The sequence below is a fragment of the Diadema antillarum genome, unplaced genomic scaffold (assembly GCF_040938485.1).
Source record: "Diadema antillarum isolate AM-2024a unplaced genomic scaffold, OU_Dant_1.0 scf00000230, whole genome shotgun sequence".
Classification (NCBI taxonomy): domain Eukaryota; kingdom Metazoa; phylum Echinodermata; class Echinoidea; order Diadematoida; family Diadematidae; genus Diadema; species Diadema antillarum.
In genome coordinates, this window is record NW_027271119.1 from 133,370 (window position 1) to 160,970 (window position 27,601).

At 39.4% G+C, this 27,601-nt stretch overlaps 1 pseudogene; it reads left to right on the forward strand.

Annotated features, from left to right (window-relative positions):
• Positions 1–10,371: 10,371 nt before the first annotated feature.
• Positions 10,372–26,957, forward strand: LOC139724792 (leucine-rich repeat-containing protein 40-like; annotated as a pseudogene).
• Positions 26,958–27,601: the final 644 nt, after the last annotated feature.

A 27,601-nucleotide genomic window follows, 5' to 3' on the forward strand; every position in this document is an offset into this window, starting at 1 on the left:
AGAGGGGGCCAAACATATCATTCCCCAAGAATTCCCAAGATTACGAAAACTTTCTTGCTCTGTTGATAGAAAATTGTCTAAACATTAATATTTCTACCTATACACCATATCATTCAATTTCAATAATTCTCAAAAGGCAAAAATCTCCCTCCCACACCCGGACGCATTAAACGGGTCCTCTCTCATACGCGTAGTATACACACTTTTGAGGCTGACCTAATGTCCGAATTATTTATCACTTCAATTTAAACAAATTTCAAAAGTTCCCACATGGTGGGGGGGATCCTCTTTTATATTAGCTTTTCCCCACCCCACAAAGGGCCTACAGTCATCCTCTCCTCCCCCACCCCCATTTTCTCGGTCGCTCCTCTCCCTCGCACATTAACCAAGTTGGTTCCCCCCCCCCCCCCCCCCCGTGCCTTTGCCTTTATTATGCAACGCGCGCTGCACACCCACGTTCTCATGCTACTGGTTGTCCCTCGCATCTCCCATCATTACAGCTCTCGGTGCTATTGCAGTGCATGCAGCTAGTTGTTGTTGGCGTTGTACAGTGAATCTGATTACAATCTGACTACCGAACGAACGCGACTGGCTATACCCTTCTGACCACCATTGCTTGGCCGGACCAGATTTTATCCGTCAACACACAAAGGCAAAATGCTGAGGACGCTAAGTGTAGGTAGTAATTTAAGATGAATTATATGGTTAATATCTTTACGATCCACGCAGGCTTGTAGTGTAGTTACATCAACCGTAACTGCGACCAGCCCCAACACGCAGTGTTGGGGCTGCGCATTGTAGCAGACATGATCATGACAGGCGAAGTATAGCGCCTAAAAATCAATATGAAATCGCAAAAATTCTGCAATATGAAGACTTACAGGTGAAGATGTAATGTTGAAGACTGACTGCGTTCAACTTTTGGTTCTGGCAATAGTCCCTTTCTGCTCGGTTTGATGAGTTAAATGCGACTCGGTCGAGAGGAACTCGGGAGAACTACATCTTATACAGTCAATGGATTTGAGATTTGTGCGCATGCGCTGGCCGTCAAGTCGTGTAGCTTTGTGGCAAGGCCTTATCATACTGTTGGCAAACCCTCTCGCTGTATATTGCGTTGCTTTCTGGGTGGGTGCGCGCGCGCAGGCCTTGTCAGAAGGCTAAACGCATTGCGACTCCGCCAGCACATGAATATTTACGTGCGCAGTGTACTGCATACTGATTTCGAAAATGGTGAATGGGATGGGGAGCTAGGACTACGGACCCGTATATGGCCGTGAAAAAAACGTTTTTTCAAGATCATTGGACCAGTGTGAACAAGAACAAGGTGAACGAAGGGTATTAATTAGATAATAATCTTATGTATACTATAAAAGTACGTTTTTTCCTCGTGATATTCGAAACTTACGGAGGTGCGAAAATCTGTGACAGACTGTGTATGTTTTTCAAGCTTACCGATATAGCACTCTATTGACTCAGGACGCTCCCACAGTGTGTAACTGTATACGGAGCGTCCCGGGGTTAGATGAAGTATCTCCAGAAATAAGGAGTTGACAAAAGTGCCAAAGGAATAAAGGGACCACAAGACCAAGTTAATGCTCTCAGCCTATATGCTACAATTGTATATAAAAAGAGAGCTATTTCAGTAAGCTGATGATTTCATGTTTTAACTTGGTTTGTAGGCCTATACTGGCCACTGTCAATGGCAGTGTTTGCAGTATGTGCACCATTTGTGTGGGTATGGGAACTATCACAAATAAAAAGGTATCTCCAGAAATAAGAAGTTGACCACAAAAAAAGAAGTGCTGAAGAAATAGGGAGAACACAAGATCAAAGTAAATGCTCTTAGCCTGGTTATTTTCATTACAGAAAGTTAGCATTCTATTGTGAAGCTTGTTATTTGATGTTTCAAGGAAGTTCAGCAATATACATGTATATAATCTAATCAGGTTCATTACTCTTATATTGATATGCAGATATTTGTCCAAAACTATGAGGTCACATGCACTACTGAGTATGAAATTCGATTGATATCATTTCCAAAACCATTAAGCTCCATTTCTTAATGTAACGTTGCAGTTATTCTGATTTGGAATTTATTAGAGTCAAATAAAGGAAATGTTGCCATGGATGCTGTAATCCTTGCCTATTTCATGCATCGTAGGGTGGTTTATATCAGCCAAATACTTACAAATATACACAACAAGTTTTTAGTTTGAGGTTTTCAAAAGAATCTTAAATGTTATATGAGGATTGAGACTTGTTATTTGTATTCAAAAGAGGATATCAAGCAGGAAAAAAGAAAGTAATCCAAGCTAAATCCGACTTCCTCTTGTTGACATAAATTTTATTAAAGGCATGCTTAATGCACTGTTGATGAAAAATTAATGTTTACTTAAATCTGTTATACAAATGGCCTTCAGTGCTGTTGTGGTTGATCTGAAACTGAAGTCTACTCGCAACAAAGGTTTTATTTCAGCATTTTCTGAAAAGCTGTATTTGTGTCTCATAAGGTGAATACATCATACAGAATAAGCAGGCTGGGTGGCCAGTAATATAAACATAATACAACTTCACACAAATTGCAAAATTCTTCAGCGTTCCTTATAGGTGTATTGATAGTATCCATGTAAAATATTCAAAAGGTATGAACATCTCATAGGCCTGACATTTATTATGTGCAAAATATAATGTCTGTGTTAATTAATAGTATTGAGAAAGCTAAGTAACATGTTTGGTATTATGGTATATACATAGAGTCATGTGTGTGTGTGCATGTGTGTGTGTTCGTGTGTGTGTGTGTGTGTGTGTGTGTGTGTGTGTGTGTGTGTGTGTGTGTGTGTGGTGAATTTCTGGATGCAAACTACCCTGGGTCCCAGGGTTTAACGGGTAGTTTGCAGGCACAAACCCTTGTTGAGCGTTAAGGAGTCTGCGCCAAGACTACTACATGCACTAACTGGCACTGTCCCTCAGACTGTTGGGAGACGCTACAGTACAGGGCCTATAGGACAGTGTAGTCTTGGCGCAGACTCCGTGGCCAAGAACGAGGTTTTGTACCTGCAAACAAGCGGTCTGGCAACCCCTTTCCCAACCAGATATTTTGTCAGTTTTTATATTTTGATTATGTACACCCATAGGACATTCATTTAGGCCAAGTTTGATCCATGGGCTCCATGGGGTAAATTACACCCGCCGGAGGGCCTTTTCGGGGGGTCCCTGGGGACCGAACCCGCCCTCAGGGACCAGACTGACGCCCATTTTTTCAACGAGGGGGGTGGTCCCAGCAACTCTGAGAGGTCAAACCTTTTGGGCTTGGTGGGGTAAATTGACCAGCAGCCAGCTCCTGGTCTAAGGGGGTGGGGTGCAGATATGTCCCGATATTTAATGGAACCTATGACGTCATCTATGGATATGAGTGAAGCTCCTGACGTGGGGTGCAGAGCTAGAGTGTGCCACACCCAGGGGATGGGGTGCAGAGTTAGAGTGTGCCACACCCAGGGGGTGGGGTCGCAGAGCTAGAGTGTGCCACACCCAGGGAGTGGGGTGCAGAGCTAGAGTGTGCCACACCCAGGGGGTGGGGTGCCATTTGGGGGGGGGGGGGGTAGTGGGGGCACCTTTTCTTGTACTTGTGGAGGACCCAGGGGTGGGGTGCAGAGCTAGAGTGTGCCACGCCGTGGGGGTGGGGATGTCCCGATATCACCTTAATGCAACCTATGACGTCATCTATGGAAATGAGTGAAGCTCCTGACGTCTTTATGAATATCAAAATTAGTGACCTCATTCATATTCATTACCCCTTTCTCTCATTAATACGTCCTATTACGTTATTTTTCCATTTCATTCCTCAGTTATTTTCGCAATTTCTTTTTATGTCTCCTACATTCATGTTTCATAACTAATCTATCATTTTCATTTTCATATTCCATATTCTGTTATCCTGAACAATACCCACAAATTATGACGCCCGAGACATACTAATACTAGTTCCCTTTCCCATCAGCATCGTTGAAACGGATCGACGCCCCTGGGATTATTGCTTTAATTGACTGAAATCAAAAATATTGAGAAACACAATATCTACTACATTACACATGGAAATAAAAGAATATGTATTACGTGTAAAACAACTACAACAAACTATTGATACCATAATGGTATTTTTAAAAATCCAATAACAATAACAACTGAAACTAAAGCCCCGCTTGATAACAGAAAATGTGATGGAAGGATAAGAAACAGAAGGAATATATTAGACAAGTTGAGATTAGAAGGAAAAGAAGAAATGAAGAGGAGAGCGGATATCGAACAGAAGGATTTAACATTTCAAACATAACATTGCTGTGATATTTTATTCCTAAATTGTCTCTTGAATTAAATGATAGACTATCGATGTGTCAAATAAGTTGCATATAAATTTGTTTAGTTTTACCTGTTGTTGTGAACAAACACTGATGGAAGTAGTAACATACAAAGGCAACTATTGATATAGATAATGTGATTTTGATTGTTTCGGTACAGCAATTGTCAGTAATTTGTGGGAAACATATTGTAAGACCAACTGCTCTCAGGAGTTTGCATTTCAGAACCTGTTAATCAATCGACACCTTCCTTTCACGTGTTTGCAGTGCTGTGATTAGTGGAAAGTTAAAATTTTACTTCACTCAACAACCCATTCTGGTATCGGAGTCCAATGTTAAGTCATATTTCACGTTATCAATTCAATAATGCAAACAGAGTTGCAAGTAACTTTGAAAATATACAAAATAACTATTATAATAGAGTAAATGAGAGTGAAATACGATTGATGAAAAGAACAAAGAAAATGTACAGAAATACAATAAATGCAGATCTATTAATACACAATACAGGGAACCAAAAAAAAAGAAAAAAAGAAAAGGAAAATATGGGGGGGGGGGGAGAAATATAAGGGAGGGGACAGTGAGAAGGATACAAAACTGATGACATGATTACAGCTGTACAAATTTAGAATGAAAGAAATACGAGTCACATATAGGTGAGAAAAACAACGGGAAAAAGAGACCCAAAGACGTACGGAAATATATGCATATGATAAGTGAACAAAGAATGAAGGAAAAATGGAGACGAGAGCGAGAGGAGGAGAAATGAAGAGAAAGACGGGGAGAGTGAAAAGACATGTTTCAGATAAAGAAGTCACAGTCTGTGAAAAGTCTTATGTAGTAACTAAGAAAGGCACAAAATACTTAGTCATCTAAACATGTGTCATTATATAACTACAAGACTTGGTCTAACTAGAAATGGCTGCCCTCTTTTCACAATAGATAATTGATCCCCCTTAATTTTGGGTATTTCCTGTGATATCTTATTCAGTATTTCGATGTTCACTAGGAGGTTAAATTGCAATGAAAAGGTAATGAAATTCATCGCCACTTTTATTCTCATCGCAATGGGAAAAAATCTTTTATTTCTATTGGAATTTGATTACTAGAAATTAAAGGAAAATTCTTAGGAAAGTAGTGAATATCTTGAGGGACCCCCAACACCCCCTTCATCAATGTTTTTGTTCGTTGAGATCTGGCAAACGACGGCAGTCTGCAAAATGCTAGACAAACCGATATCTGAATTTTTTCATTCCATTTGCAATTAGACTTTTTAATAGTACCCGTTAACTCATTAGTAGCTGAACCACCCGAGGCCACCCGTGAGGTTGCCCCCTTTAACGGGCTACCAGAGGTCTGCCTGTCCGTTATCTGATAATTTTGTGTTTAACTGTTTCCACTGTTTTCACGTGGAATACTACTGTCATTGAGTAATTTGAGGGAGGTTAGGGGTCAGCAGGAGTGTGTCGGAATTGTTTCTGTGATGAGCGGGTCTTTTGATGGAGTCTTGGGCTTTCAAATGGGCGAATTGTGATAGATAGGGGACAAATTTGCGGTGATTTATGGTTTGGAAAGGTGTTGGAAGGTTGGGACGGTATTGTAAAACACTGAAACTGCACTGAAGATCCGGCATGTTTGCTTGTTTTTCATCACCATCATTATCATCTCAATGACAACATTATCGCCACCTTCATTATCAGCTTCACCATCATAATCATTGTCATTTTTACAGTCATTGCCACAGACGGGTCATTATTATCATCACCTGGGATCACCATCTTGGGATTTTACAGTTTTTGGATTTATGATGTAATAGCTGATGATGTTTGAAATAGATTATGTTATTTATGAGCTGTTATACCACCACTTCCTTTTCCATTCTTATTTTTCTTACTTTTCTCTACTGTTAACCCTCCCTTCATATTTTTTTTTTCTGGCAAATTGACGTATAATTACAATATATTTGTTATCTTGTATATCTCAGTATTGTAAAGTGATTATGTGCTATACAATGATGGAATGTAGAAAGAAATGTAGATGATGATATAATCACTGATATTGTTTTCGTATGTGTTAATTTGCTTGTTGTGTTGTATTTGCCAATTGAGTCGGTTTTATGCCACGTTTTTATACGATTGTTCTTTTCAGTTTGACTTTGCATGCATGTTCAGATATCTATGATTTGTACTATTTAGATGTACTTATGTATTTATGATGTACTATTTAGTGTTTCTCTCTCTCTCTCTCTCTCTCTCTCTCTCTCTCTCTCTGTGTATATATATATATATATAATATATACATAATGGTATTATTATCCGCGTATTGGAATAAGAGCATGAAGACGATGAAGACAAACAAGTTGACATAATGCATTAGATTCCAACTTCATTTATTTGTAAACCAAATTTTCGACCCTTGCACGGATCTTCCTCAGGGTAACAGTTACCCTGAGGAAGATCCGTGCAAGGGTCGAAAATTTGGTTTACAAATAAATGAAGTTGGAATCAAATGCATTATGTCAACTTGTTTGTCTTCATCGTATATATATATATATATATATATATATATATATATATATATATATATATATTGTATTTGTTATGCTTTTTATATAATTATGTTAAAATTCCGCATTGAATTTCCTGTATTTTTTTATTATTATTATCGAACAATAAAAATGAAATGAATTGAATTGAAGTGAATTGATTATATTTTCTTCAAGAAACAGTTGGGATTTGTGATTAGCACAACAAAATTTGCATGAAAATTTCCTTGCGAAACATTTAAGTGCTTGAGGTATTTCTTAAAATGAAGCTCCTGGTTGAAAATTCGATAGTGCAAACATTGGGGATTAAAATTTCTTCTAGACATGTCTTTGCGCCACTCTTCCTTATAAAATAATGTAATTTAATCTGCCGCTAACTACGCTTTTGCTTCTGCTAGAGTGAGATTTGATGCTTGATTGTTGCAACTTTCCGTGAGACCTAGGTTGTCAATAATCTACATTTGTTTTATATCTTGGGGCGTTATTTTCTGATATTTGTAATCGAATTAAGTCGTTTTTACATAGGGTAACGTTGTGTCCATAATAAGAGTTCTGTGGCTGTGTCTTTGAGTTTGCACTAATTAAGATTTCGGGGTGTCATTTTCCGATATTTGTAATCGATTTAGGTCAGTTTCACATAGGATAACGTTGGGTCTTGGAGTTTGCATTAATTACGCTAGTATTTCGGGGTGTCATTTTCTGAAATTTATAATCGATTTATGTGGTTTTCTCATAGGATAACGCTGTGTCTTGCAGTTTGCGTTGAGTTTGCGTTAATTAGTATTTCGGGATGTTATTTTCCGATATCAATCGATAATCGATATTACTTGGTTTTCACATAGGATAGACCCTAGGATAGCGTTGTGTCTTGGAGCAGGGAGCTATGGGTTAGACATTCCTGTTTGGAGTTTGCGTTGAGTTTGCATTAATTAGTAGGTCGGCCATCAATGATCGATCATTACAGTCCGTATATCTGCGCTTCATTCTGTTCTACATTTTCTGAATATTGAAAGCAAACTAATATCTAAACAACATCTGCTTGGTCAAAAATATGAATTTGATGATTTTTCAATAAAATGTTTTTTTTTTTCGAGTTATTGTTGACTGTTGAGGTGAGACGCAATGTGTGTTTTTTTTAACGCGGAGGTGTGCAGAATAATACTGATGATATGATTTTGAAAATTGGTGATATACGTTTGAAATTTTTATGAATCTGTAAATATTTTCGGTGTTGTATTAAATAATAAGTTGAGTTGGAATGATCATGTTGATTTTGTTTGTACAAAAATTTCTTGTTTTATTGGAATTTTGAGTCGACTGAAATATGATTTGCCAAGTTACATTTTGTTCGCTCTTTATAATGCTTATATTTTATCTGTTTTATCTTACTGCAATTCTATCTGGGGAAACACGTATTCTTGCCAAACTCAAAGACTTTTTATGCCACAAAAGAACGCAATTCGAATTTGTACAAAGTCAGATTACAGAGCATCAACATCTAAACTTTTTAAATCATTACACACTCTTAAATTGCAAGATTTGAATAAAATGCAAATATGTTCTTTTATGCAAAGTTTTTCATGCTAAAACTCTGTCACCTTATTTACAAAATATGTTTTCTGTGAACTCTGATGTACATAATTATTATACAAGATCGTCAAATCATTTTCATCGATGGCGTTTTTTAACCGACAATTCTAAATATTTGTTGCGTCATACTGGTCCCGTTTTATGGAATACTTTAGAACTGAGCAAATTTGATATACAGTTTAATAATATTTTCAAAAGACAGTACAAGAAAATATTGATTAGTAAGTGTTGATTTATATAGATATAATTTTTAAATGGGTATATTGGTCTTTCTTCTATTTGTATTATAGTGTTTTATGTTGGTGTTGTTGTTTTTTTGTGTTATGATTAACTTGATTTTTTAAAAGTAATTTTAAAATGGTTATAACGCGGGGTATGTGCAACATAACAAGCCTATTCTGGCTTTCTACGCGCATACCATTTTCCGATCAACCAAACACACAATGTTAATGAGTTTCTGTTTTTTTATGTTCCTGTGATATCTGTTTAACCCATGTGCATTTTTACTCTTTTGTCTTTATCATAATCTCGCCTTATTTTGTTGACGTCTCTCACTTTTTGTACAATTTGCTCATATTCACATGTATTTTTATATATCTATATATTGAATCGGAAATAAAGATTGAATTGAATTGAAAAATTGAGATGTTTGATATAGACTGGGAACGTAGCAACAGGGAAGGTTTCTGGAGTTTTTAACATCATGCCAATTGAGTCAGTTTTATGCCACGTTTTAATACGATTGTTCTTTTCAGTTTGACTTTGCATGCATGTTCAGTTATTTATTATTTATCATGTACTATTTCGTGTTTCTTTCTCTCTCTCTCTCTCTCTGTATATATATATAACATAACATATATATATATATATATATATATATATATATATATATATATATAAGTAACAAAGCTGCAACAAAGTTCATGCTGTATTCACCAACGGTTTATTTCTTCACAAGAAAGAAATAAACCGTAGGTGAATACAGCATGAACTTTGTTGCAGCTTTGTTACTTATCTTTTTATCTTGCCAACACGTGGACTACCTTATCAACATATATATATATATATATATATATATATATATATATATATATATATTGTATTTGTTATGCTTCGTATTTAGGATTTATCTGTTTCGAGAGGGCTAGAGATGGCCAGCAGCTGGGAAGAGCCAGGTCCAGGTGTCGTAATTCATCCTAATTTTCACCGCTAGCGGTTTGTATTAGTTTGCATTTTAATTAGTAGTTTGCATTGAGTTTGCATTAAGTTAATTAGTTTGCGTCAATTAGTAGGACCGGTTCCCCCCCCCCCCCCAAAAAAAAAAAAAAAAAAAAAAAAAAAAAAAAGCGCCATGACTCATGAGTAATTCTGTATCATAACGTCAAAACTGAAACGTGGCCCGGACGTCGTGTATAATTATTGAGTGCAAGCAGCTGATCCAGGTCCGTTTCCTTATCTTGGCAATCAGCACTGCTAGCTGATGCTGCAGAGACTCCAACCGAAAGTACCTTCTAATCTGGAGATTCTCCCGACTGAAACCCCGAGCAAACGGGAGACTCAAAGTTGATGTGTGCGAAGCGCGAAATTCCTAGGGTTCTAGATGCTTTCTGGTGCTATCTAAGGCTTATTTTTTTCAACATACGATAGAAATATGCAAGAAATCCTTTCCAACGGGAGACAAAGAGCCAGGGCGGGAGAAATTGAATCTCAAACGGGAGAACGGGAGATTTTGCAAAAATGGGTTTTCGGCGGGAGATCTCCCGTCGAAAACGGGAGAGTTGGAGTCTCTGGATGCTGTGCAACTTGCACTCTGTTCCTGGCGAATGATGATGATGATCGCCGAAAACGCACGATACACTTTACGTGAATGTGCGGCTGCGTTCGGCCGGAACTTCGAAGACATATTCGGTGTATAGCTGTCAAACCGGAGCAAGAACCCAGAGAATGTCGAGAAGAGGTGGAAGACCACCTTTTAATACCCGCGTTGGGTTTCAGAATAAAAATACGGAGGAGGGAAAGTCGGGCGTTCCGAATGCCATCCTCAAGCAAGCTCGAGCTAGTGGGCACCTGAATTTATCGAACCGGTCACTCAACAGTGGTATGTAAATACGCTCTGAATGTAATAGTCCCTAAGACTGTGTTTCATGTGGTGAAAATGTGCGGGTCTCGTAGACGTAATGCACTTGTCAATTGTAGTCCCTGCCCCTGGGTAGTATTTTTGCCCGGGTGGGTCGGGAATAGACCGGGGCGGGCTTTGACGGGGGAAATTCACTCAATTTGCCCCGGTGGGTCGGGGATATACCGGGGTGTTGTCGGGGGAAATTGAATTATTTTGCCCCGGTGGGTCGGGAATGGACCGGGATTTGTCGGGGGAGATTCACTTATTTTGCCCCGGTGGGTGGGGAATAAACTGGGGCTTGTCGGGGGAAATTCGCTCCAACCAAATGGCAGGGATTTTGGCCGGGATTGTGCCGGATTTTGCTTGAGAGTTGACCGTGCACCACGTGATTTGTGCCATTTCCAGTACGACGGTAATGTGACCATAAAAATTTCGCTTGACTAGCAATTCCCCGCTATTGAGGACTCGGTAACATTGCCCAAAAGTCGCGTAAACGCATGAATCACGTAAGAAAATCGAGCCTTGCGCGAAACATGCGTGATTTGCGCATTTCATTTGTTAATTGTCTGACGTTGGAACCTTCGTATTGTCCGCCGATGTGCGCCGGATCAGCGCTTTACGCGATCCATGCAGGCTCTGTCACACTGCCCAAAAGTCGCGTTTAAATCGCATAAATCACGTAAGAAATTTGGTTTTGCGTGCTTGTCCGTCGAGAATTTGACCATTTTTGCTGATTTACGCAATGAAAATCACCGAGGAATTGCGCAAGAACTACGGAAAGATCACGCAAAAATCATTAATATAGCGCCGATATTATAGGCTACGTTTGTGATTCATCGATCAGTATTTCATTAGACATAAGTATTACATGTGCTTATTTGCGTGTTCTGTTAGAGATACATATACGCCAATATTTTTTTTTTTTCAGTGATTTTCAGTGATATGTACGTAGGTGTTACAAGCGTGAAACATGCGTCATTATTTATATCTGCTACCTAATCGTTAGTGGAAAGTCGTCGGTGACCGTGATAGCGGCAACATTTTTGCGAACAATCGCTGATATTCCTCGCATATTTCGTGCATTGTTCGCGTGAGAACCACGCAAACTACGCAAAAATTATGTAAAACAGCGCAATACTGCGTATACTTTTACGCGAAGCCGAGTTTTGAGCTGCTCAAGACCCGGAATCGCGTAAAGCGCCGATCCGGCGCACATCGGCTGACTAAAACTACGAAGGTTTCACGTCAGACAAACTCATGAAATGCGCAAATCGCGCATGTATCGCGTAAAAGGCTCAATTTTCTTACGTGATTTATGCGTTTACGCGACTTTTTGGCAGTGTGACCGGGCCTTGAGGGTCGGGACTTGGCCGGGTATTTCTATGCAAATGAGCCCGGCTTGTCGGGGACTTGGCCGGGGATTTCTGCACAAATATTGCCCGGACTGTCGGGGAATTGGCCGGGGATTTCTACTTCAATTTTGCCCGGCCTGCCGGGGACGTAGCGGGGGATTTCCGTGAAAATTTTGCCCGACCTGTCGGAGACTTGGCCGGGACTTGGCCGGGTGGTGTAACATCCGAAAATTGCAAGTGGGATGCAAGTCCCGGCCATCCCCGGGTACCCAAGGGGCGGGACTATAATTGACAAGTGCATAACGTTTACCCCCATATCCCTGCCCCTGCAGCTGCATTGCCCTGGTGATGTCGCGATGCGATACGATGGTGGGTGGGTAGGTGGGACGTGGGTATGACCTTATAAATAAGGGTCTCGTAGACGTATCTCGTGTGATGTTAATACTAAAAGTGGGTGGGTGCCATCGATGACAGATATGAGATGAATGATGTTGAAGTTCTATGACAGTCTATCTAGAGTCTAGAGAGATGATGCTTTGCACGTTCTTAAATTATCACTGTCACTGTAAATTAGGCCCTACCTAGGTCTAACGTTAGGACCCTTGTCCCTAGTGCTTAGTGGGCCGTGGGTGCAGACTGCAGTGTTTTTCGCATTGTAAACTAAATTTTAATTTGAAATTTATCTTTAAAATTTACATTTGTTTAGAAATAGAATTCTACTTCACTACTAGTAGATATAGATTAGATATAAACTTAGTCACCTTTAATACTTGACCGAAAGATCGGTCTGTATCTGTCCATCGGGAATGTTCCGCGGAGACTGAGTCTGGCTTCACGGATCCCCTCCGTATACAGACCGAAGTCAATGATTCTGGCTCCTGTGTGGAGCAGTCACGCACAGATCAAACGTTACGATAAACCAAATTTCAGACAGCTTTTTTACATTCAAACAAGTTTGACATGACATGACACATTATACAGCAATATTTGGGGTAAATTTCTCACATTGTGCAATCGAAATACTCACAGTAACTCAGTTATAATGCAGAAATTTTATCCATATCGCAACATCGCCGTTCGCTAGCTGTAAGTCGCCATTTTGAATCTGTAAGCCAATCACATGCGAGGTACGTGTTTTAGTAAAAAAAAAACACGTAGAAACTACCTCGCATGTGATTGGCTAATACATTCATACTGTATGTTTCTGCAGTTTGAATGTGACGACGCGACGAGCTGGTTGATGTGTGTTTTACGTTGAAAATTCTACCAAAATGTTGGATTATTCATTAATCTGGTGAGTGTAGTGTATACTTGAAAAGTTGATTTTCACAAGCTTAAATTTGCCGACCTAGGTCCGTGAATTAGACGCAATCGAGAAGGGTGAGGTACCTCACCCAATTTTCCATAGAGACAGTGGTTAAGAACATCCACACAGCAATGAACTAATACCTTCCGTCTGTCCACGGAGGACAGCGTTAATGGCAAAATATAAAAGAGTCCTCCGGACAGACGGATCTTTCTGTCTACTTTAATACTTAATAGTCTAGGTGCCTATTCACTGATATTCAGAATATTTGTCTGATTTTTAAAGTGTGAAATGATCCACCACCAGATACCATATTATTTCAATGTTATACCATTACCAGTCAGAGGCAAGCTCACTTTGGTTTACTGAACTTTTGATGGTGAAACACAGAATTTAATATATAATAATAGTGAACAATTCAGGGCTGAGGGGGCTCCCCCCCCCCCCCCCCCCCACACACACACACACACTTTTTTTGCACAGACAATTGCAGGTCAAAGAAAATCATGCTTTGTGTAGAAGAATTCATAATGTGCTTACACAAGTGTAGCTTAAAAAACAAACAAACTTTTTTTAAAGGTGATTGCAAATCATAATATTCATATGGATGATTTTGTGAGCAGTATTTTTATATGATGTCGCACAAGATCTAGATGTGGATTCCGGTTCTAGTCAGTTTTAACTTTAAAGATGTAGGCCTACTGGTGCACTTGTCTTTGTGTTTTGGCTGCAAGGGTTTTGAGAGTCTTTTGATAGAATCTTGCAGTCACTGTGTATGTGTTGCATTCTCATGAAATGTGCTATCACTACATATTCATGATCTTCTTTTATGTTTATTCAGTCCCCCAATCAGTTTGGAACATCAACATCGATGTCCCACCTGAAGCGCAGAATGTTTCCTTGGACAACAAAGAAGATCGCTGGTGGGAGCAGACAGACCTTGTCAAGCTGATCCTGGCATCCAACAAATTAGAGCAGCTTTCAGATGAGATCAAGCAGCTACCAGCTCTCACTGTCCTTGATGTAAGGTGTTCAAGTCTAAACTTCTGTTTACATGATAAAAGAAAACTGAACATTTGATACTAAAGAGCACAGAGAAACAAAGAAATACTGTAAAGGAGTATATTTTTGCACAAGTAATTGTTCGCGCTCGACCCGGAAAGATGAGTTTTGCATGTTTTTAATTCTGCAGAATCAAGACATCAACTGCTGGAACATATGGCAAGTGAAAATATTTGCATGTTTTTATTTTCATGCTATTTTCTCGTTGCATGAAATGCGCAAAAATTTCAGCTCTTAAAAAATGTCCACTTTTACAGTATTCAGTCAGAAGGGAAAAAAAACCCCACCTGGATGTAATAAAAAAATGTAGAATGTAGAATGTAGAAAAAAAAAGATGCCTGAACTGCCTGAATGTTAACATCAGGGCATAGAGGAAAGTTGAGTTGAAGACGAGAGAGAGTGAGACATGATATTGATTTATACCTGTCTTCTTTTCAACCCACAGGTCCATGATAACAAACTGGTATCACTTCCATCATCCATTGGAGAACTTCTGAACTTACAGAGACTGAATATAAGGTAAGAGCAGGAAGGTAAACTGCTTCCTTTCAACTTTGAAGCGTGATGATGTTTGCATGCATTTTAATTTCGCAAATTTCGCAAGAGCCAAGATTCGCAAAATTAGAATGCATGTTAAAGTTCTTGTCTACACAAGGTAAAAAAATATCGTGTTTTACAGTAGATAAGACCCGGTAATGAGGGGATTCTTTTCCTCTTCCTTCACATGCAGCACAACAAGATCACCGCTCTTCATGATGATCTTGGCAACCTCAGTCACTTGGAGAACTTGGTACAGACTAACTTTTCTTACTTATCCTGCTCATTGACTTGTAACCTCACAGTTGGTTGAAAGAGATGCATTTGATTGAGTCCGGTGAATCCGTATGCATTGTGACCCATGTGTTTCAGCCTTATAATAACAGAGACTCCAACCCAAAGCACCTTCTAATCTGGAGATTCTCCTGCCTGAAACTCCTAGCAAACGGGAGATTCCAAGTTGATGTGTGCGAAGCGTGAAATTCCCAGGTTCTAGATGCTCTGTAGTGCTATATAAGGCTTATTTTTTCAACATACGATAGCAATAAGTAAGAAATCCTTTCCAACGGGAGACACGGAGCCAGGGCGGGAGAAATTAAATCATAAGCGGGAGAACGGGAGATTTTGCAAAAATGGGTTTTCGGCGGGAGATCTCCCGTCGAAAACGGGAGAGTTGGAGTCTCTGTAATAATAATAATATATCAATTTATAAAGCGCAAAACCTATAGACATATATTCTTCTGCGCTGCAAAAACTTCTGATGTGCTTGATAATAATGAACAGTTAAATGAAAAGATGTGTTTTGAGCCGTGATTTAAAGACTGCTACAGTTGGGGATTTCCGGACTTCTAATGGTAGATCATTCCAGAGTTTGGGAGCTGCACAGGCAAATGCTCTGTCTCCCAGTGTTACTTTTGTTTTACATGTTGGAATTTGTAAGAGAAGAGTGTCCTTAGAACTGCTCAAATTGTGAGTGTGTCTATGAGATTTGAATACTAATAATTCGGATATGTACCTGGGGGCTTGACCGATTAGTGACTTATGTACAATCAACAAAATCTTAAACAATATTCGTTTATGAATCGGAAGCCAGAAGAAGAGGAGTAATCCTTGAAAACCTGGGTTTGTTACAGATAAGCCTTGCGCAGGAGTTTTGGACTCGCCGCAGGCGCCCAACTTGAGAATCAGGGAGTCCATATAATAACCCATTGCAATAATCCAGTTTACTAACAATACATGCTTGGACGATCATTTTCATACTGTTCTTGTCAAAATATTTCCTGATACGCCTAAAATTATATGTGACCGTGCATCACAAAATGATCAAAAAGTCGCACACAATGATTTTGAGTGAGGACTGAAAATAGTTGAAATGGGTCAACCTAGCCGATCTTGACTTTTTCATATTTTCTGAAAGAGCAAGTCTTCTTCTACATTGTGTTAAAATTTGAGATCATGAAACGGTCAGGAAAGTGTTTTTTTAGCAGTTTATGTCGAACATTTTTGGTAGAATAGTGTGATTAGATGTAGATGTGTCTTTAGAGTCCAATTTTCATTTCTGAGAAACCTTGTGCACACTCTTCACTTTCAACTCTCAATAACTTTTCAAAGGATGACGCTACTGCTTTGAAAGTTGGCATTAATTATGCACAGAGTGTGTTAATAAGGCATGCTCAATTTCAGTTCAATTTGATAATCCCTTCATTGTCGTTACTCCGGTGGTTTACTTCCTGTTTTTTGTCGCATTCATCGCACAGGCAGCACGGCTTGGTAAAGATTAAGCGCTTGAATACACACTGTACTTCAGAGCCTCTTTTCTCAGTTCACACTTTTCCTCAGTGTGTGCTTTCTTTCCAATATTTATATAGGTAAGGAGAATCCAGTTGAATTGAGTTATACATCATTTTAAAGCTTAGAGTCTGCTCTTTCAGAATCTGCCCTAAACTAGAAATCCATGTCTGGCGACTTTTTTGTGTGTTTTTTGGTGCAGGGTCACATATATCATATGGTATGATGATTTACACACATTTGTGATGTGTGCTTCCATGCTCAGATGTGTGTCAAAACACACTCCAAGAAAGGAAGGAGGTCATATTTTAATCGGTGTTTGTTTGTTTGTCTGTCTGTGTGCAAAATAACTCAAGTTTGTGGGCGGATTTGAATAAAACTAGCAGGAAAAGTTGATAATGACACAAGGAACAGATTATTAAATTTTGGTAGTGATGCAGGAATTTTTATGGCTTTTGAAGGATTTTTTAATCTTTTGCAGATAGGGTCAGTGAAGTTGGGAATTCAAGCTGCACATGTTTGAGGTTTGCGTGTGCTTTGTTCGGGTGAGGTGCCGTGTTGCTGGAAGTTGATGATATAAACAAAAGGCTTCTATATTGGGAAAGTGCCCTTATTTTTTGACAAATAATGTTACCAGATGTGTTCGATGTATCTTATCTTCCTTGTCCAGGATGTGTCTAATAACCAGCTATCTGAGCTGCCAGATTCCTTGGGAAGCTTACACAAACTGAAAAGTTTCAATGCTTCAGACAATCAGCTTGTTTCCTTGACCTCCTACATTGGCAATCTGAAAGGTAAGAATAAGCTCTTGAAAAATGAAAGGTACCTTTGATAGTGGTGTATATTGCTATGCTCATTAAATAGCCTTACAGTCTGTGCCACATGGAATATTAAGAATATAGTGTTAGACTCAAAGTAGTTTGGTGCATTAACAGTACCACTTGAATCATATTCTCTGATGCTCAACATTTAGTTTCATACCCCTTCCCCAAAGGGTCCAAAGGGTTATAGCTACCAGTGTGTACAGAGCAGCATTCATGCATGTCCTCATTAGAGAAAGCAATATATAAATTATGTCGTAGACATCGTGAAGTGGTGTTGAAGATTGCAGTAAACTTTAACGGAGATGTTGTAGTTTCATAAACAGAGGTGTGTAGATTGGAAAAGCAGATGTTTGACTGATGTAGATTGGTATGTCTAGTGTTTTCTCGTCAAGGCAAGTTACTGTTTTACCTTCAATTTTGCAGGAATCAGAATGTTGGAACTTAACAACAATAAATTGACCTCACTCCCGATTGAGATTGGCTACATGACATCGCTGGAACAGCTGCATATCAAGTTTAACAAAATAACTGCGTTGCCTCCATTTACCAAGTGCAAGAACCTCAAGGTGAGACACACCAGAGGACCAACAAACATGTGCTAAGGACATAATTTTCTTGGCTTTAGACTGTGGTAATACAGAAGTAGTTTTCTCAGTGTAAACATTCTAATTTTTTTCAATTCCCAGTAGCTGGTAATCTGCCACATTCATGTTTACTTTAGTGCCTCCTATGGAATGCTACATTCATGTTTGTTCGAATGGATATAGAGTCATCATCAAACTGCCAAAGGTGAACATCGGCTGGAGTTAGAATTGTGTTACATTTTGTCAAAGGACTGTTTGCATTACCTGTGGCAGTTGCAGACTACTCATGTTAGTGGCTTCTTTGATAAGTTAATGCTCCAGTATCCCTTTTTTAGCTCACCTGAGCCAAAGGCTCAAGTGAGCTATTGCGATCGTTCTTCGTCCGGCGTCCATCGTGCGTGAACTTCTTACGTTTTCATCTTCTTCTTGAAAACCCCAGGACCGATTTTCACCAAACTTGGCAGGTAGCATCCCTAGGGGGTTAGGATCTCAATTTGTGAAAATGGGCACCATGCCCCACCCAAGGGGCCCTGGGGGTGGGGGGTGGGGGCCAAACCCCCCAAAATTAAGGAATCTTTAAAAATCTTCTTCTCTAGAACCAGAAATGATAGAGCTAAGTCAATACTATGATTTAGTACATTGATGACTGTAGTTTTAAGTTTGTTCATGGCGGAATCAGGGGTGCCCCCCCCCCCCCCTTGGGACCCAGGGGAGGGGGGTGTGGAGGGGTCCTAATGGGACCTAAATTGTACATTTTCATCTTCTTGAGAACCCCATGACCCATTTTCACCAAACTTGGCAGGTAGCATCCCTAGGGGCATAAGATCTCAATTTGTTAAAATGGGCACCGTGTCCTACCTGGAGGGCCCCAAGGGATCCAACCCCCCCCCCCCTCTAATTACGGAATCTTTAAAAATCTTTACTAGAATCAGAAGTGATAGAGCCAAGTTAATACTATGAGTTATTACATTAATGACTGTAGTTTCAAGTGTATTCATAGCAGATTCAGGGGTGCCCTCCTTGCGGGCAGGGGGGGAATCTGGAAAAAAAGTGCTCTTCTCTTGAACCCGAAACAATAGAGCTAAAATTGTTACTATGAGTGGGGGGGGGGGGGGGGGGGGGTCCGAATTTGGGCCCTAATTGTACATTTTCGTCTTCTTCTTGAGAATACCTGGTCAAATTTTGGTAGATCTGTGTGTAATTTAGATTAGTGACTGCGTGAAAGGTGGTGAAAGGTAAACCTGCGATCCTCGGGTGAGCGCTAGACCTGCGGGTCTCTTGTTAGTGATAGCTTGATAAGAAATGTTTTGATGGAGCCAGCAGTTGTTATCCATCTTAAACCATAAAAAAAAAAAAAACAACAACAAAAACCCAACAAAAAAACAAAAACAGCATTTTGGATTATTGCCGTGCCAGTGGCTGAAAAGAAATTAGGTTTCAAGTGTTAATACAGTCAAACCTGTCTATAGCTGCCACCCAAGGGAGATGGAAAAAGTGGCTGTTATAGACAGGTGGCCGCTATAGACAGGTTATCCAACTTTGTGTGCATCACCTACATGTACATGTATCATCGTTGTATACACCTATAAGTACTTACATGTACAGGTATGTGTGTATGTATGCACACGTTTGTGTCATGCATTGAACAATGCCGGTGTTTATGACATTGTTCCACATCAGCATGTGTACAGTCTTGACGAAAGCTAAACACTAATGCATTATTATGACTGAATGAGTGATGAATGCAGCGTGGTTAATAATACTGGTGATCACGAAACGTTGCCAATGAATGACTGGCACAGCTACAATGCAGAAAAACACGCTAAATTATCGGCTCTTTGGCCGCTATAGACAGGCTAAAATCTACTGTGGCAAACAAAATTTGTGGCCGCTGGCCTCGTTAGACAGGTGGCCGCTATACACAGGGTCTTTAACAGGGCTTTTCTCTCGGGGGATTTTTCAGTGGCCATTATAGACAGGTGGCCGCTATGGACAGGTGGCCGCTAAGGCAGGTTTGACTGTATCTTCCTCATCCAGGCAGAACTTGACAAAATGTTCTGTTCACCTGCATATGTAGTTCAAAAGACGCTGCCTTTTATGTTGTTGGTGGTGTACAGGAGCTACATGCAGGAAACAACTGTATCAGTGAGCTTGGAGAGGAACTATTGGAAAGCATCACATCCCTCAACGTCTTAGATGTGAGAGACAACAAACTGAGCTGCATTCCAGAGGGCATTGTGCAGATCACCACTCTATCAAGACTCAACATTGCCAACAATAATGTCTCGAGGTATGATACAAATCACCTGTTTTTAAAGGGATGGTATAGTATTGATGGAGATGAGGATTGAGCTTTTAAATTTTGTGAGATACTAAGAAACCATTTATGAAGTGTTACAGAGCATACCATTCTGAGATGAATTCAAAGCTTATTTGATGAAAATTGGTTTTAAAATGGCTGAAAGTGCCCCTAATAAATGGTGGGTCCCACTTTTTGTTAGGTGCACTGTGTTTTGGATATCTCAGCCATTTCTAAACCAATTTTCATCAAATAAGCTTTGAATTCATCTTAGAATTACATGCTCTTTCATTATTCTATAAGAGGTTTCTCATCTCATCAAAAAAAGTTAGAAACCTGAGGCCAGGTCTCGACCAAAACTATACCATCCCTTTAATATTGCCATGTCTCAAGGATTCACATACATCAATGTCTTCTGTGAAATGAACACCTGTGTCAGGGATTTTTATACCCCCGCCAAACGAAGTTTGAAGGGGGTATATAGGAATCAGCGGACGGTCGGGCGGTCGGGCGGTCGGGCGGTCGGGCGGTCGGTCGGGCGGTCGGTCGGGCGGTCGGTCCGTTGCAAATCTTGCGTCGCGAACTACTTCCTCAGTTTTCAACCGATTCCCATAAAACTTGGCACAGATGTGTGCCTTGGGTTGTAGATGTGCAAGACGTATTTTTTGACAGTACCCAAAAGTACGTTGCCATGGTAACGGCATATTATGGGCAAAAATGGGTACAAATCTTGCGTCGCGAACTCCTCCCACAGTTTTTGATCTATTTTTATGAAATTAGGTACAGATGTTCATCTGAATATGTTAATGTGCAAGACACATATTTCCGCAGTGGAAAAAGTGCGTTGCCATGGTAACGGCATGTTATTGGTAAAATATAGGGCAAAATGCTTCATGGCAAAACTGCTTCATCAGTGTTCTTCCAATTCTCATGGAATTCATATTGAATGTTTGTCTTAGGATATAGGTCAGCATGACACATTTCTTGACAGTGACAAAAAGTATGTTGCCATGGTAACAGCTCACATATTATGAGCCAAAATGATGGAAAATTTTGTGTTGCAAACTACTTCCTCAGTTTTTGCCCAATTTCCATGAAACTTGGTACAGATGTGTGCCTTTGGTTGTAGATGTGCAAGACGCATTTTTTGACAGTACCTGAAAGTACGTTGCCATGGTAACGGCATATTAATGGCAGAAGATCAAGGAAAGATCTTGCGGATTTAACTACTTCCTCAGTTTTTTGACCAAAGCTTATGAAATGTGGCACACACCTTGATCTTGGTGGGAAGATGTGGAAGACATATTTTTCGGACGTGTCGGAAGCTGCGTTGCCATTGTAACGGCATATAAATGGCAGAAGATCAAGGAAAGATCTTGCGGATTGAACTACTTCCTCTGTATTCGACTGAAGCTCATGAAATGTGGCACACACATTGGTCTTGGTGGGAAGATGTGCAAGACATATTTTTTGGACGTGTCGGAAGCTGCGTTGCCATGGTAACGGCATATTAATGGCGGAAGATCAAGGAAAGATCTTGTGGATTGAACTACTTCCTCAGTTTTTGACAAAAGCTTATGAAATGTGGCACACACAATAGTCTTGGTGGGAAGATGTGCAAGACATATTTTTCGGACGTGTCGGAAGCTGCGTTGCCATGGTAACGGCATTTAAATGGCAGAAGATCAAGGAAAGATCATTCCTTGGGTAAGACTGTCGTCACGGGGCGGGGGTATTAATCACCTTCAGTGATATTTCTAGTTTCAGATCTGTATTCAAACTGAAATCTATCTACATTCACAATGTATAGTGTGAGATGTATTAGTCTTCAAACTGTCTTCAATGTCTCCACAGACTTACATTTTGTCAAGAGGGCGATCACTCGTTGCTGACAAAATTTGTTGGAAAAAAAAAAATTGAAAAGGTCAAGGGTCAGTGTCTCCACATATTCTGAGATTTCCTTCTGTATGCAATAGTTAAAAAATGAGTCTTTTTCACACTTTGATACTTTTCATATACTGTAGCATGTTTGAATAACTGTAGATTCACATCTTCGTAATTTGATTATTTCTGTATTGCTTCCTGATGAGAAGCCATTTTGTTAACCATGCACAACCAGTGCACTGTAGTACTCTAGAGTAGACATTTTCACACATTTTGTGTGGCATTAAACTAGCATGAAAATAAAAGGGAGCAAATTTGTACTGCGGACCAGCTACCATTCACTGTATAGTATATGCTGCCAAAGTCCTGGACCATCTATGAAATCAAAGATACACAAAATTTGTTGTACCATACATACAACTTTTACATGTTTTGTGTGATTTGTTGACAGTCTTCCCTTTAAACTGGGCAACCTAGCATCACTCAGAGCCCTGGTACTGGATGGAAATCCTCTCCGCAGTATTCGAAGGGACATCATTAACGTAAGTTGCCATTCCTCTCCTTGGGGACTAAGAGTCGCTGTCCAGTCAATTACAGTTTTGCATTGTGTTTCAGAGAGAAAAGAAACAAAAGGGAATCGAGCAAGACTACTGTGCAATATTTATAGACTGAAATATCTTATTCAAATTCATGAAAATCTTCCGTCGAGATGTTTTCATTGCAACTGATTGACAAATTGCAGTACATCGACGTAAATGAGCACTGAATTGATCAGTGTTTTAGTAGTAGCCGTGATAAAAAATGATTCTTTTTTTTATCATGGCTACTACTAAAACACTGATCAGTTCAGTGCTCATTTATGTCCATGTAGGGCAATTTGTCAGTCAGTTGCAATGACCATATCTTGATGTTATCTTCAGGTGCCATTGAAAAGCTTCATTGCGACGGATAGAAACATACCTAATTTGATGATGAATTGTATCCTGATACAAGTAATTACCTCCTGCTTGTCACATTACACAGGAAATAACATCTATAGTCTGGTGCCATATCCCATGAGGTCAATGGCCAAATGGATTATGGTACCAGACTGTAGATATTTCGTGTGTTACATAAGAACAAGCAGGAGGCAACCATTTTATATTGTAGTGTAATCTCTTTGGCAAATTTCCGATAAAAAATGCCTTGGTAAACCGCCAATTCACATTTTGGAAACTATGGTCTACCCACCACTTGTGCTTCCTTGCCTTTCTTTCATATAAACTAACTGCTGCAGTACAATGCTGCTAAGTGGTAGTAAATTGTAACAATTCAACTGCATGTAGCTGTGATGTGCACAAATGAATAATTTGAACAATGCAAAGCATGAAATACAATTGGTGCAATGACCTCATTCACATAATACAGGATACATTGCATGGTTGATTGACTAATCAGATTACAGAACTGCAATTCACCATCACTAAAAGATGATATATTTTTGTGAGATATTTATGGCATCTGACCTTATTGGACTGAACAGAGAGGTACCATGGAGCTGATGAAGTACCTGAGGAGTCGGATTGAAGAATCCCCTGAAGACACCCCAGACAGTGGTGGCCCATCGGCATCAGACCCCTCTAGTGTGCTGGGAAGGAGTGTTGCTGTCACTGGCAAAACTCTAGATTACAGGTGAGAAGTGCAGAAGGGAGCAAGGCTTAGTAGTTAAGTGCATAGTGTATCTCATGTAGATAAGGCTGTTTTTAGTGAAAATGTGATTGATGGCTTTTGCATTCCATTCACTTATATGATATTATGTACACATTATTCATTTTTCTTATCTCTTTTTCGGTGAACAAAGATTTTTGCACAATTTTGCTGATCATGAGTTTGTAAGTGTATAATTGTTCGATGAAAAGTGATTTTAATCGCTATAAGGATTGACTGGAGAATTTTGTTTCTTTAATCTGTCCAGTAATCAGAAGTCAGCCACCATCCCTGTGTCAGTCTGGGAGCCAGCCAGAGAGAGTGGAGTCACTGCTGTCAATTTCAGCAAGAATACCTTGACTCAAATACCAGAGAAGTAAGTCTCATCTCATGACCCTTAGAAAAGGTGATGTGGTATCTCAGAATCCTGACCATTATGGAAGAGAATGTTCCTTTCAGCTGTTCCTGTTAAAGAATATATTTCTATCATATCATGTTTGTGCTCATGTAAGTCAAATACTAAAGCACAGCATTCTTCTTCAAGCCAAATATGTGTTCATGGCTTTCATGTTACTGTGATTGTTTTGTAAACAGCTGTGAAAATCAGGAGAATAATATGTTGCTTTGTTGAGAATACCCCTAAAATTATGAGGATTGTCATGCAACACTTAGAAATATACTGGAAATAAAAAATGTTGTTTGTTGTATTCTGGTGTACAAGTAGAATATTCAGACGAGTATTAATTGCCTCACATATCTTGTGTTACTACTTATTAAATGTGTTGGGGATGAAGTCAAATGTTTGTGCAGTACACCATTGTTATTACATCAGTTGTAACTGTAGGAATACTGCCATGATTCTGTTTGTGAGATCAGTTTGCCACTACAAATTTGTTTGTTGTTGTTTTCTTTCTTACAGTTTAATACTTCTGCACAAGACTGTGATTGATGTCAATCTAAGTAGTAACAAGATTCAGAGCTTACCTGTTGAGATGCAGATGATGGTTAACATCACCAGACTTGATCTTGGGTAAGTTCTCTGCTCACAGACTGTGTTCCAGGAATTCTGTACTATACCCAATGTTATGAATCTCGAATGTTTATATATGTTTGATAATCATCAAAGTGTCACAAGTGCAAAAATCAGTGATGGTCTTTCCTGAAGTGGTTGAGTCCATCCAATTCATTACTAATAATATTAGTGTAGTTGAATGCAGTACAGAAATGTGAACAATGTCACTGTGTAATCAATGGTGTACTCACACATTGTAATGCTAGTTCTACTGTAATGCAAATGGAGACTAAAATAGAAAACATTGGTAGGACTTAGCTGTATATAAAAAGCAAAACAAACAAAGTTGAGAAGTTAATGCTTTACACAGATTAAAGAACAAACAACCTAACATATTGATGCCTGCTAAAGACTAGGGAGGTTATAAGATTAATGCCTGGTATAGGCCTACTTGGGCCTAATATTGCTATTACTTTGGGTATCTTCAGTGAACCTTCTGTGATCATGATGGTATATGAGCAGTTCAGGCAGGAAGGCATTTGCCTACGTACCAAGTGATTATATGAATGTGTCGAGGAAGAACACCTCAACAAAAATCAGACAAAAGTTGATATGCTTGATAGCCATGACTGCACAGCTCATATCCCTTTTTACTCAGACTGTGTGTAAGTAGGAAAACCCATCAAGACTCTGAATGATTACATGTTGATCAATGGTATACATGGGAGCCTTCTTCTGCAAATCTTTTCACAGAATTTCAAGAAATATAGACTGCTACAACATGCAAGTCATTTTCCTTTTCTACAGTTTTTCTACAGTTCTAAGGTTACTGGAACATGCCTGGTGCACTGGGAATAAAGAATAAAAGTAATTCTTTCATATTTCCATATTAGTCAGATCCTTTAACAATTTCAGATGAAAGTCATAGAAAGTTTCGAAAGCTTGCTAACGAGAGATACTCATTTATTCAAGTTCTTTAAATACTGGTGTTACATGTAAATACATTTCATTCTTTCTGAGAAAATAATAACAAGTGAATCAGTGATGCCAAAGTGAATATTTATATTGTGTGAATCCAGAAACAATGGACTGAGCGACATTCCAGCGGAGTTTGAAACAATGACTGGGATGAGAGAGCTGGTCATCTCCTACAACCGATTCACCAAGCTGCCCGGTGTGGTCTTCAGCTGGACCAAGCTGGAAATCATTCTGGCCAATGACAACCAAGTGAACAGTATTGATGTGGCCAGTCTGAAGCTACTTTCCCACCTCTCCACACTTGATCTACAGAATAATAGTATAGGAGAGGTTCCTCCTGAGTTGGGAAACGTCACCAGTCTCAGGTAATGTCAATATGCTGACATTGTCAGGAGATAATACACGTGTATATTATCTTTATGGTAAACTGTACTTAATTGATAAATATGTCAGTGTAATAAAACCCACAAATGTTGCTTTGTCAGAATGAACTTAGTCTACTTTTGGGTTATGTTGGTTATGATGTCCCTATAATCATGTTTATTTTCGAATTAAAATAAAGTTGCTGATTATAAGTATAAATTAAAAATATCTGTTATGTGTTATCTTAAACAACAAGTATTTTCCACACTTTTACTTATATATATATATATATCATCTACATTGAAAGCTAAAAAAAAGAGAGTACCCTGTATGATTAATATAACACGACAACATTGCATATGTTGTATGAAATTAAACATTTCTGTTTGTTTGTTGTTGTTTTTGCAGCTGATGCATGTTTTTGTGACATCATATTTTGTGTTGAATTTTTGACCCAGATCTCTTCAGCTGGCAGGAAACTGTTTCAGAAATCCGAGGCCAGCCATCCTCAACAAGGGAACTGTGACTCTACTGGCTTACCTTCGGGACAGGATTCCAACATGAAACAGAGACAGTCTCAACCACACGCCCAATTGTAGCCTTTTCTTGGCAACTCTAAGCCTCAGTGATATAAACGCAAGGTTACTTGTCTACTCATGTACGTTTCCTTTTCAGGATGTGACAGCCAAAACTGTCCATAGACCCTGATCTAATCCTGGTTCCAGACCTCTTACTTGACCCTATCATCAGCAGTACCATCATGAGGTTGCTTTAGAAAGAGAAAGAGAGATAATGTCACTAAATCAGGGTTCGAAATTGGCAATGGTCCGCTGGCCATTGGCCACCCAAAATCACGTTGGACTAGCCAAATATCATAAAATTCTGAAGTTACTAGTCCGTCTGGCTAGCCAGAATATTGCTTCAGAGTCAAAATTGATTCTAAGTAGTCCGCCTGGCTAGTTAAAAAAAAAGTTAAGTGCGACCCCTGTAAATGTTCCCAACAGTCTCTGTCTATTTGAAGGAAAACTTGTTGTTCCTCACACTCTCATGTACATGATTATGTGTGGTGTGGAATAGAGCACTCGTATTGCAGTGATACTGAAAGAGAGATGTCTGGGTAATGAATAGTAGGTTGATCTATTAAAGACCCTGTAGCGTGGGCATTCATGGAGTGGGAGGGCTGGCCTGGTGTGGATATATTTGACAATCCCTGTAACAAATTCTGTAGAGTTTTATCACTGATCTCTATGTAAGTATACACACAGCTGCAGAATTTTGACTAGAGTCAAATGTTACTGATGAATGTACGCTTCGATG